Source organism: Hemiscyllium ocellatum, chromosome 30 (genome assembly GCF_020745735.1).
Source record: "Hemiscyllium ocellatum isolate sHemOce1 chromosome 30, sHemOce1.pat.X.cur, whole genome shotgun sequence".
NCBI lineage: Eukaryota > Metazoa > Chordata > Chondrichthyes > Orectolobiformes > Hemiscylliidae > Hemiscyllium > Hemiscyllium ocellatum.
The window spans coordinates 48,158,598-48,170,692 of record NC_083430.1 but is presented as its reverse complement, the minus strand read 5'-3'; positions in this window follow the sequence as shown (position 1 = coordinate 48,170,692).

Here is a 12,095-nt window from a genome sequence, read left to right as displayed (position 1 = left end):
GAGATGGGCAGGACTGGCAGCTTAATGTTCCAGGTTACAAATGCTACAGGAAGGATAGAAAGGGAGGCAAGAGAGGAGGGGGAGTGGTATTTTTGATAAGGGATAGCATTACAGCTGTGGTGAGAGAAGATATTCCCAGAAATACATCCAGGGAAGTTATTTGCGTGGAACTGAGGAATAAGAAAGGGACGATCACCTTATTGGGCTTGTACTATAGACCCCCCAATAGTCAGTGGGAAATTGAGAAACAAACTTTAAGGAGATCTCAGCTATCTGTAAGAATAATAGGGTAGTTATGGTAGGGGATTTTAACTTTTCAAACATCGACTGGGACTGCCATCGTGTTAAAGGTTTAGATGGAGAGGAATTTCTTAAGTGTGTACAAGACAATTTTCTGATTCAGTATGTGGATGTACCTACCAGAGAAGGTGCAAAACTTGACCTACTCTTGGCAAATAAGGCAGGGCAGGTGACTGAGGTGTCAGTGGGAGAGCACTTTGGGGCCAGCCACCATAATTCTATTTGTTTTAAAATAGAGATGGAAAAGGATGGACCAGATCTAAAAGTTGAACTTCTAAATTGGAGAAAGGCCAATTTTGACGGTATTAGGCAAGAACTTTCGAAAGTTGATTGGAGGCAGATGTTCTCAGGTAAAGGGATGGCTGGAAAATGGGAAGCCTTCAGAAATGAGATAACAAGAATCCAGAGAAAGTATATTCCTGTCAGAGTGAAAGAGAAGGCTGGTATGTGTAGGGAATGCTGGATGACTAAAGAAATTGAGGGTTTGGTTAAGAAAAAGAAGGAAGCATATGTCAGGTATAGACAGGATAGATCGAGTGAATCCTTAGAAGAGTATAAAGGAAGTAGGAGTATACTTAAGAGGGAAATCAGGAGGGCAAAACAGGGACATGAGATAGCTTTAGCAAATAGAATTAAGGAGAATCCAAAGGGTTTTTACAAATATACAAAAGGTAACTAGGGAGAGAATAGGGCTCCTCAAAGATCAGCAAGGCGGCCTTTGTGTGGAGCCACAGAAAATGGAGGAGAGACTAAATGAATATTTTGCCTCAGTATTTACTGTGGAAAAGGATATGGAAGATATAGACTGTAGGGAAATAGATAGTGACATCTTGCAAAATGTCCAGATTACAGAGGAGAAAGTGCTGGATGTCTTGAAATGGTTAGAAGTGGATAAATCCCCAGGACCTGATCAGGTGTACCCAAGAACTCTGTGGGAAGCTAGAGAAGTGATTGCTGGGCCTCTTGCTGAGATATTTGTATCATCGATAGTCACAGGTGAGGTGCCGGAAGACTGGAGGTTGGCAAACATGGTGCCACTGTTTACGAAGGATGGTAAGGACAAGCCAGGGAACTATAGACCAGTGAGCCTGACGTCGGTGGTGGGCAGGTTGTTGGAGGGAATCCTGAGGGACAGCATGTAGATGTATTTGGAAAGGCAAGGACTGATTTGGGAGAGTCAACATAGCTTTGTTAGTGGGAAATCATGTCTCACAAACTTGATTGAGTTTTTTGAAGAAGTAACAAAGAAGATTGATGAGGACAGAGTAGTAGATGTGATCTATATGGACTTCAGTAAGGTGTTCGGCAAGGTTCCCCATGGGAGACTGATTAGCAAGGTTAGATCTCATGGAATACAGGGAGAACTAGCCATTTGGATACAGAATTGGCTCAAAGGTAGAATACAGATGGTTGTGGTGGGTTGTTTTTCAGACTGGAGGCCTGTGACCAGTGGAGTGCCACAAGGATCGGTGCTGGGCCCTCTACTTTTTGTCATTTACATAAATGATTTGGATGCGAGCATAAGAGGTACAGTTAGTAAGTTTGCAGATTGGAGGTGTAGTGGACAGTGCCAAAATCGCCGACGGACTCGCGACCCCCACGGCTACCGGGAATGACAACTGCTCTTTCGTCGCCACAACCATTTCCACCCCTTCGGCTGCCGTCGCCGCAGCCACTTCCGCCCCCACTGACATCACTAACCTGCATGACCGCAACGCCTCAGGTGTCTCCGCCCCCACGCCGACTTTCGTCATCACACGTAACCCCGCCCCCACACCGAATTTCGTCACCACGCATAAACCCGTCCCCACGCCGAATTTTGTCACCACGCGTAACCCCGCCCCCACGCTTAACCCCGCCCCCACACCAAGCTTCGTCACCACGTCTAACCCCGACCCGACGCCGATCTCTGCCCCTGCCTCTAACCCCGCCCCCACTCCCAACTCCAGTCCCACACCAGGTCCTAGCTCCCAACCTTGCCGGATCTTCACCATTCCTCCAGACCTCCCCCTCTCTGAGGATGAAAGATCAGTCCTCAGCAGGGGCCTCACCTTCGTTCCCCTACGCCCTCGGATTAATGAGTTCAACATGCGGCGAGATATTGAACAATTCTTCCGCCGCCTTCGCCTCCATGCCTACTTTTACAACCAAGACTCCCGCCCACCCTCTGACGACCCCTTCTCCCGCCTCCAACACACCCCATCCACCTGGACACCCCGTGCTGGCCTCTTACCCGCCCTCGATCTATTTATAGCCAACTGCCGCTGTGACATTAACCGACTCGACCTGTCCACCCCTCTCACCCACTCCAACCTCTCACCCTCAGAACGTGCAGCCCTCCACCCCCTCCGCTCCAACCCCAACCTCACCATCAAACCGGCAGACAAGGGAGGCGCGGTAGTAGTTTGGCGCACCGACCTTTATACCGCTGAGGCCAAACGCCAGCTCGCGGACGCCTCCTCCTATTGCCCACTTGACCATGACCCCACCTCCCACCACCAAACCATCATCTCCCAGACCATCCATAACCTCATCACCTCAGGGGATCTCCCATCCACCGCCTCCAACCTCATAGTCCCACAACCCCGCACCGCCCGTTTCTACCTCCTGCCCAAAATCCACAAACCTGACTGCCCCAGCCGACCCGCTGTCTCAGCCTGCTCCTGCCCCACCGAACTCATCTCCGTGTACCTCGACACGGTTCTGTCCCCTTTAGTCCAAGAACTCCCCACCTACGTTCGGGACACCACCCACGCCCTCCATCTCCTCCATGATTTTCGCTTCCCCGGTCCCCAACGCCTTATCTTCACAATGGACATCCAGTCCCTGTACACCTCCATCCCCCATCATGAAGGACTCAAAGCCCTCCGCTTCTTCCTTTCCCGCCGCACCAACCAGTACCCTTCCACTGACACCCTCCTCCGACTGACTGAACTGGTCCTGACCCTGAATAATTTCTCTTTCCAATCCTCCCACTTCCTCCAAACTAAAGGAGTAGCCATGGGCACCCGCATGGGTCCCAGCTATGCCTGCCTCTTCGTAGGATATGTGGAACAGTCCATCTTCCGTAACTACACTGGCACCACCCCCCGCCTTTTCCTCCGCTACATCGATGACTGTATCGGCGCTGCCTCGTGCTCCCACGAGGAGGTTGAACAGTTCATCAACTTTACTAACACCTTCCATCCCGACCTCAAATTCACCTGGACTGTCTCAGACTCCTCCATCCCCTTCCTAGACCTTTCCATTTCTATCTCGGACGACCGACTCAACACAGACATCTACTATAAACCGACTGACTCCCACAGCTACCTGGACTACACCTCCTCCCACCCTGCCCCTGTAAAAACTCCATCCCATATTCCCAATTCCTACGTCTCCGCCGCATCTGCTCCCAGGAGGACCAGTTCCAATACCGTACAGCCCAGATGGCCTCCTTCTTCAAGGACCGCAGATTCCCACCAGACGTGATCGACGATGCCCTCTACCGCATCTCCTCCACTTACCGTTCCTCCGCCCTTGAGCCCCGCCCCTCCAACCGCCACCAAGACAGAACCCCACTGGTTCTCACCTACCACCCCACCAACCTCCGTATACAGCATATCATCCGCCGTCTTTTCCGCCAACTCCAAACGGACCCCACCACCAGGGATATATTTCCCTCCCCTCCCCTATCAGCGTTCCGCAAAGACCACTCCCTTCGTGACTCCCTCATCAGGTCCACACCCCCCACCAACCCAACCTCCACTCCCGGCACCTTCCCCTGCAACCGTAGGAAATGCAAAGCTTGCGCCCACACCTCCTCCCTTACTTCTCTCCAAGGCCCCAAGGGATCCTTCCATATCCGCCACAAATTCACCTGCACTTCCACTCACATCATCTATTGCATCCGCTGCACCCGATGTGGCCTTCTCTATATTGGGGAGACAGGCCGCCTACTTGCAGAACGCTTCAGGGAACACCTCTGGGATGCCCGAACCAACCAACCCAACCATCCCGTGGCTCAACACTTTAACTCTCCCTCCCACTCCACCGAAGACATGCAGGTCCTTGGACTCCTCCATCGCCAGAACATAACAACACGACGGTTGAAGGAAGAGTGCCTCATCTTCCGCCTGGGAACCCTCCAGCCACAAGGGATGAACTCGGATTTCTCCAGTTTCCTCATTTCCCCTCCCCCCACCTTGTCTCAGTCGATTCCCTTGAACTCAGCACCGCCCTCCTAACCTGCAATCCTCTTCCTGACCTCTCCGCCCCCACCCCACTCCGGCCTATCACCCTCACCTTGACCTCCTTCCACCTATCACATCTCCATCGCCCCTCCCCCAAGTCCCTCCTCCCTACCTTTTATCTTAGCCTGTCTGGCACCCTCTCCTCATTCCTGATGAAGGGCTCTGGCCCGAAACGTCGAATTTCCTGTTCCTTGGATGCTGCCTGACCTGCTGTGCTTTAACCAGCAACACATTTTCAGCAGTGAAGAGGTTTACCTCAGATTACAACAGGATCTGGACCAGATGGGCCAATGGGCTGAGAAGTGGCAGATGGAGTTTAATTCAGATAAATGCAAGGTGCTGCATTTTGGGAAAGCAAGTCTTAGCAGGACTTATACACTTAATGGTAAGGTCCTAGGGAGTGTTGCTGAATAAAGAGACCTTGGAGTGCAGGTTCATAGCTCCTTGAAAGTGGAGTCGCAGATAGATAGGATAGTGAAGAAGGCGTTTGGTATGCTTTCCTTTATTGGTCAGAGTATTGTGTATAGGAGTTGGGAGGTCATGTTGCGGCTGTACAGGACATTGGTCAGGCCACTGCATGCAATTATGGTCTCCTTTCTATTGGAAAGATATTGCGAAACTTGAAAGGGTTCAAAAAAGATTTATAAGGATGTTGCCAGGGTTGGAGGATCTGAGCTACAGCGAAAGGCTGAACAGGCTGGGGATGTTTTCCCTGGAGCGTCGGAGGTTGAGGGGTGACCTTATAGAGGTTTACAAAATTATGAGGGGCATGGATAGGATAAATGGACAAAGTCTTTTCCCTGGGGTCGGGGAGTCCAGAACTAGAGGGCGTAGGTTTAGAGTGAGAGGGGAAAGATATAAAAGAGACCTAAGGGGCATCATTTTCACGCAGAGGGTGGTACGTGTATGGAATGAGCTGCTAGAGGATGTGGCGGAGGCTGGTACAATTGCAACATTTAAAAGACATTTGGATGGGTATATGAATAGGAAGGGTTTGGAGGGATATGGGCCGGGTGCTGGCAGGTGGGACTAGATTGGGTTGGGATATCTGGTTGGCATGGATGGGTTGGACCGAAGGGTCTGTTTCCATGCTGTACATCTCTATCACTCTGTGACTCTATGACTCTACTGTCTGGGTGAAATAATTTCTCCTCACCCCTGTCTTGACTCGGTGACTCCTTTCTCTGTGACTTTCTGCTCCCAAATCCTCCCACAATTTTTGCATCAATCCCTCAGAGATGTTCATATTTCAATATGTACACAAAGCTAAATAGGGACAAAATGCTATAGTAAGCTCCATTACAATATCCAGATTACTGCAGTCAGCGCTTAAAACATATTCTTCAATCAGAACAATACGCAGAGTCAGATTTTGGATGTAAATGGGGTTTTAGACATCATCCACCTTGAATGAATGAATAAGACCCATAGGTTGAATGAACCTTTTGCCCCAACACAGTGTGCAGCTTTGATTGGGCTCACAAGCAGACAAAGTGACTATAATTGTGGAATATGATTGCAGATGAGAATATACCACAAGGCGTTCCCCTTAACTTTGTAATCATTAAAATCCACGCCAAAGCAAGCCGTAGGCAGCACGTTGGCTCAGTTGGTAACACTGCTGCATCACAGTGCCAGAGATCCAGGCTCGATTCCAGCCTCGGGTGACAGTCTATGTGGAGTTTGTACATTCTCCATGTGTCTGTATGGGTTTCCTCTGGGTGCTGCAAGGATGTGCGGGCTAGGTGGATTAGCCATGGGAAATGCAGGGTTATGGAGACAGGGTAGTGGGGGTGAGTCTGGGTGAGATGATCTTCAGAGTGACATGTGCGCTCGATGGGCCGAATGGCCTTTTCCCACACTGTAGGGATTCATGATTACAGTCGCATTCATAAGTGTAGAAAGATGTGTGAAATCTCTGGCCAGCGTTTCTCAGAGATGAGGAATGCCTTTCCACAATAACATGGATCCTCCCTGGGATATATGAAGGCTCTGCTTAATTCTGACATGGTCACCATTAACCCAATCCTGCAGCTAACCCATCATTAACCCAATCCTGCAGCTAAAGCAACTGCCAGTTAGACAGTTTGGGGTTCAAAACCTATCATAGAAAGTGAGGACTGCAGATGCCGGAGGGTCAAAAAGTGTGGCGCTGGATAAGCACAGCAGGTCAGGCAGTATCCGAGGAGCAAGATAATTGATATTTTGGGCATAGGCCCTTCACCAGGAATGTGCATATGTTTACAGAGGTGAGATTCCTTTTATAAAGCAGTGTCACCCATGCCATCTATGTGTTTTTGAAAGGTTTTCTTTTTCCCTGCCCACCCATTATATCTGGGTGAAGTCTCGGGTTCCTTGGCTGAGATGGAGGGGGCCTGCCCTTGTGATGGAGCCTCTTTACCTCAAAAATGTGAGTAGGCCACCCTGGTGTCATTTGAGGCTAGAGGGTCCAGGCATGTTAAATGGTTGCTGCCCAGATACAGGCCCATCTTCCTCAGCTGAGCTTCCACAGGCTTAGGGAAGAGCCAAGGACCTCCAGAGTGTCCTGAGAGGAGACTTCAGGAGGGTCTGTACGTGGTTCCCCCTGACCTGAGTGCTTACCGGTCCACCTAGACCAGAGTCCAAGTACATCATACACATGTCAATTCAATGTTTATTATATACCCCAATGGCTAAAATGATACAGATCTGTATGCATTTCTGACAGCTCCTGAGCATTCTGCAGGACATGGCTGCCCACAGTGGCTATCATTTTGAGTGTGGACATGCATGCTACCTGTTAGCATGTTACTGATAACATTAATCGACTCTCTCAAGCTTCTACCAGTTTAGAGTATCTCTGTCTACATGCTCTGGTGTCTGTCTGCACATTTGTCTGAAGTTATTAATAGTTGACACCATCACGTCATCTCCATGTCTGGAACTCAGCAGGTGCCTGATCTCTGCCAGTCCTCCGAATGCCAGTGACCTGGGCCATTTCCTCTTTGACCAGCTGCAGAGATCACATCTATGATGTGCTCTCCAGATGGTGGTCTGAGTCGCATACAGATAAAGTTCCCACCGAGGTCTCCAAGCTGATGGACAGTGGAAGGCTCTTAACTGCTCCAGTTAGAAATGGGCAATAAATGCTATCCTCACTATGGACATGAATGAATAAAAAAGAAATTGTGTTGTGAGAGCAGATTTGGCTTTTTTTTTAAAATGAGCCTTTCCTTTCCTTTCATGTTAGATATTTTTGGTGATTTCAATATTCATCAAGGTGAAGATGTTGATGTTGGGAAACGTTAGATTTTCCAACGTTGACGACCAATCATTAAGCAGCTCAAAGTTAAAAGCGACAGATGCAAAGTGAACTTTTACATATTCCTGAATAACATCTTTACCTCAATCTCAAACTCAACGAATTGCATCCATGTCATAGGTTGTTATTCCCTCCTTCAGGCCAAGTGAAATTGCTAATATTCCCACATGTGGACAGAAGATGTTGAGAATGATTTCTGAATAGAGTGGATACAAAACATTTACAACATCCAACAGAATTGGATTTTGTGACAGGCTCGATATGAAACTTTCACTTTGATGATCTGGATGTAAATGTCCAAGGATGTCTGTCAGTATTGTGGAATCATGTTCAAATAATGAATGAGACCAGTGAATGGTGAAAATAGCCTCTTTATTGAGCATCCGCAGTTGTACAGTTTGAGGCTGCAATGGAATCTAAAGCACAGTGTTTACAGTAGCCCTTTTATACACCGTTCTTACACACATTAACATTTTAGCATTATAGCATTACATCGTTGCATCTACTGTACACAAAGGTTTGCATGACATCTGTCCTGGGGAAGTAGGAGATGATTTAAACATTTGTTAAATGCTGCTTGTTACTCCTGATGGGATTAGAGTATCTGTCAAGTCTGCTTGCATAGTTAAGAAGTGTTAGTCCTTTTGTCTTTTAAGTTAGTGATATTAGTAAAAATATTAGACCTATAGGATCTGAATAAGTTAAAAATTATATGTGTACTCAATAAAAGTATAGAGGATATCACATTGATCTACGACAGCTTGGTAGTGAGGTTTTATTTACTATTATCGGCTTTGACAGTTCTTTACTCTTGCAGTTTCACAGAAGTGCTGTTTTGATCATAAGTTTCTTAAAAGGGATAGCAGACCTATTTAGTACATATTTAAAAGGTCCATACTAGTTGAGGAAACTGTTTGATATTCTGCTAATTAATATTATAAACTTTCCATAGTTTCAGGTGAGTCATGGAGACATGGTGATGGGGATGGCATTGTTTGGAATAGGTTACAGTATTAACCCTTAGTCAGAGGTAGCCTTTGTTACAGAAGCTGCTTGCAACATTGGGCCAATAAGGATTAAAAGGTCTAAAACATCCCTGACACTGTGAAGCAACAGTGCCAACCACTGAGCTACCGTGCTGCTAACTGAATATTTATTTACTATTACTGGCTTTGATAGTTCTTTACTCATGCAGTTTCACAGAAGTGCTGTTTTGATCATATATCTTTTAAAGGGGATAGCAGCCCTATTTAGTACATATTTAAAAGGTGGATATACTAGTTAAGGAAACTGTTTGATATTCTGCAACCTAGTCATGTTCTGAGTGATGGTTGCTTAGGGCTAATTAATATTATAATATTTCAGTTAGCTCACTGGCAAATATTTACATAAAAGCAAGGTACAGCAGATTTGGAAATCTGAAATAAAGTGAAGTGCTGTAGAAATTTATCGGCTCTGACAGCATCTATGGAGAGAAAATAACAGAGGGTATAGAATGAAGCCTGTGGCGAGATGTGGGGCACAATTGGGCAACAGGTACAGGAAGGATAATCTTGATGTTGGGATTAACTTGCACTATCTTCCATGGTTTTGAACAGCAGCATCGGCAAGATTCTTCTCAGGCAACGGTGACCTGCCAATTAATGGTTATTTTTGATTGTTGCAAACAGACCAATTCACTACATGGATTGTCAGGCTATCTTACCAAACTTGCCAAATGGAACAAATGGTAAACTGAACAAAGCAAATGGGAATGAAAGTGCTAACTATAGTGAAGGAGTGATATCGATTTTAACAAATAGATGTTAATGGTAGCATAATATAAGTCAGCTCTGCTGACAGCAAATCCATGCAAACATGACACAGGGCGGGGGGAGTATGGAGACATAATGTGGATATGTTCCACAAAGTGGTCACCACAGTGTAGAGGAGAGCACATTTTGAACAGTGAGTGCAGTAGACTCGTTTGAAATAAGAGCTGAAAATGTGTTGCTGGTTAAAGCACAGCAGGTCAGGCAGCATCCAAGGAACAGGAAATTCGACGTGTCAGGCCGAAGCCCTTCATCAGGAATGAGGAGAGGGTGCCAGGCAGGCTAAGATAAAAGGTAGGGAGGAGGGACTTGGGGGATGGGTGATGGAGATGTTATAGGTGGAAGGAGGTCAAGGTGAGGGTGATAGGCCGGAGTGGGGTGGGGGAGGAGAGGTCAGGAAGAGGATTGCAGGTTAGGAGGGCGGTGCTGAGTTCAAGGGAATCGACTGAGACAAGATGGGGGGAGGGGAAATTAGGAAACTGGAGAAATCCGAGTTCATCCTTTGTGGCTGGAGGGTTCCCAGGCGGAAGATGAGGCACTCTTCCTCCAACCGTCGTGTTGTTATGTTCTGGCAATGGAGGAGTCCAAGGACCTACATGTCCTCGGTGGAGTGGGAGGGAGAGTTAAAGTGTTGAGCCACGGGGTGGTTGGGTTGGTTGGTCCGGGCGTCCCAGAGGTGTTCCCTGAAGCGTTCTGCAAGTAGGCGGCCCGTCTCCCCAATATAGAGGAGGCCACATCGGGTGCAGCGGATGCAATAGATGATGTGTGTGGAGGTGCAGGTGAATTTGTGGCGGATATGGAAGAATCCCTTGGGGCCTTGGAGAGAAGTAAGGGAGGAGGTGTGGGCGCAAGTTTTGCATTTCCTGCGGTTGCAGGGGAAGGTGCCGGGAGTGGAGGTTGGGTTGGTGGGGGGTGTGGACCTGACGAGGGAGTCACGAAGGGAGTGGTCTTTGCGGAACGCTGATAGGGGAGGGGAGGGAAATATATCCCTTGTGGTGGAAATATATCCCGTTTGGAGTTGGCGGAAATGACGGCGGATGATACGCTGTATACGGAGGTTGGTGGGGTGGTAGGTGAGAACCAGTGGGGTTCTGTAAGTCCAAGTAAAACATTGCCTCAACGGAAGGTGTATCTGGGGCTTTGCACGATGAGCAGGATGGAGATAAAAAGACAAATGTTAAACCTTCACTGATTACATGGGATTTTAACACAAGGTTAGTGCAATGACTTAGTAGTGACAGAGGAGCAGACTAGGGTGTCACAGAGGGAACATGTGACATTTAAATGATTTATTTCTTTAGTCAGCAGCTTCATCTTTGCAAGTCATGGCTTTGTTGCCACATGCTAGGAGGAATACGTTCTTTTTTCCTGCAAGAAAAGTAGAATAGAGAAATGAAAGCAGATGTGAAATCGAAATTGGCGTTTCCTTGATGACAATGATACTGTTTTTCAGACTGGAGGCCTGTGACCAACAGTGATCCACATGGATTGGTGCTGGGTTCACCTTTGTTTCTTATTCGTATGAATGATTTAGATGTGAATGTAGAAGGCATGGTTAATGAATTTGTGGACAACATCAGAGTTGGTGGTCAGTGAAGAAGGTGATCTAACATTACAAAGGGATCTTGATCAATTGGGTCAATGGACTGAAGAGTGGCAGATGGACTTTAATTTGGATAAGTGCAAGGTATTGCATTTTGTTAAAACAAAAAGAAGTGGATCTATAGAATCTTACATGAATTCATGCAGTTTTTAAGCAAAAGAAGCTGGGCGGTACCCTGAACAATGGGTTTCAAGATGCCTTCAACATAGCCAGAGAGGTTCTCACACAGGGTCCCAATGCCTGATACGATGGAACATCCTGGTGTGTATCTTCGGAAGGTAGCTTCTGTTGCACCACTACTGATTTCTTATAGGAGGTCAGCACCCACAGACCAGTCAAACCGGGAACATTCCTCGTCACAATGGACGTTCCAGCACTCTACGCCAGCATCCCCCACAATGACAGCATTGTGGCAACAGCCTCTGTACTCAACACCAACAACTGCCAATCTCTGAGCACCCATCCTACACCTTATCCTCGACTGCAACACTTTCACCTTTGACAACCAGTTCTTCATCCAGACACACAGAACAGCCATGGGGAAGAAATTTGCACCCCAATTTGCCAACATTTTCATGCACAGGTTCAAATAAGACTTCTCCTCATGCAGGACTTCCAATCAACACTATACACCAGGTATAGTGACGACATTTTCTTCCTCTGGACCCATGACAAGGAGTCACTGAAACAACTACACAATGATATCAATGGGTTTTATCCCACCATCAAACTCACCATGGACTACTCTGTACTATCTGTCTCATTCTTGGACAAATGCATCTCCATCAAGGATGGAACTTCAACATCGCACTCTACCACAAACCCACGGATAACCTCACAATGCTGCA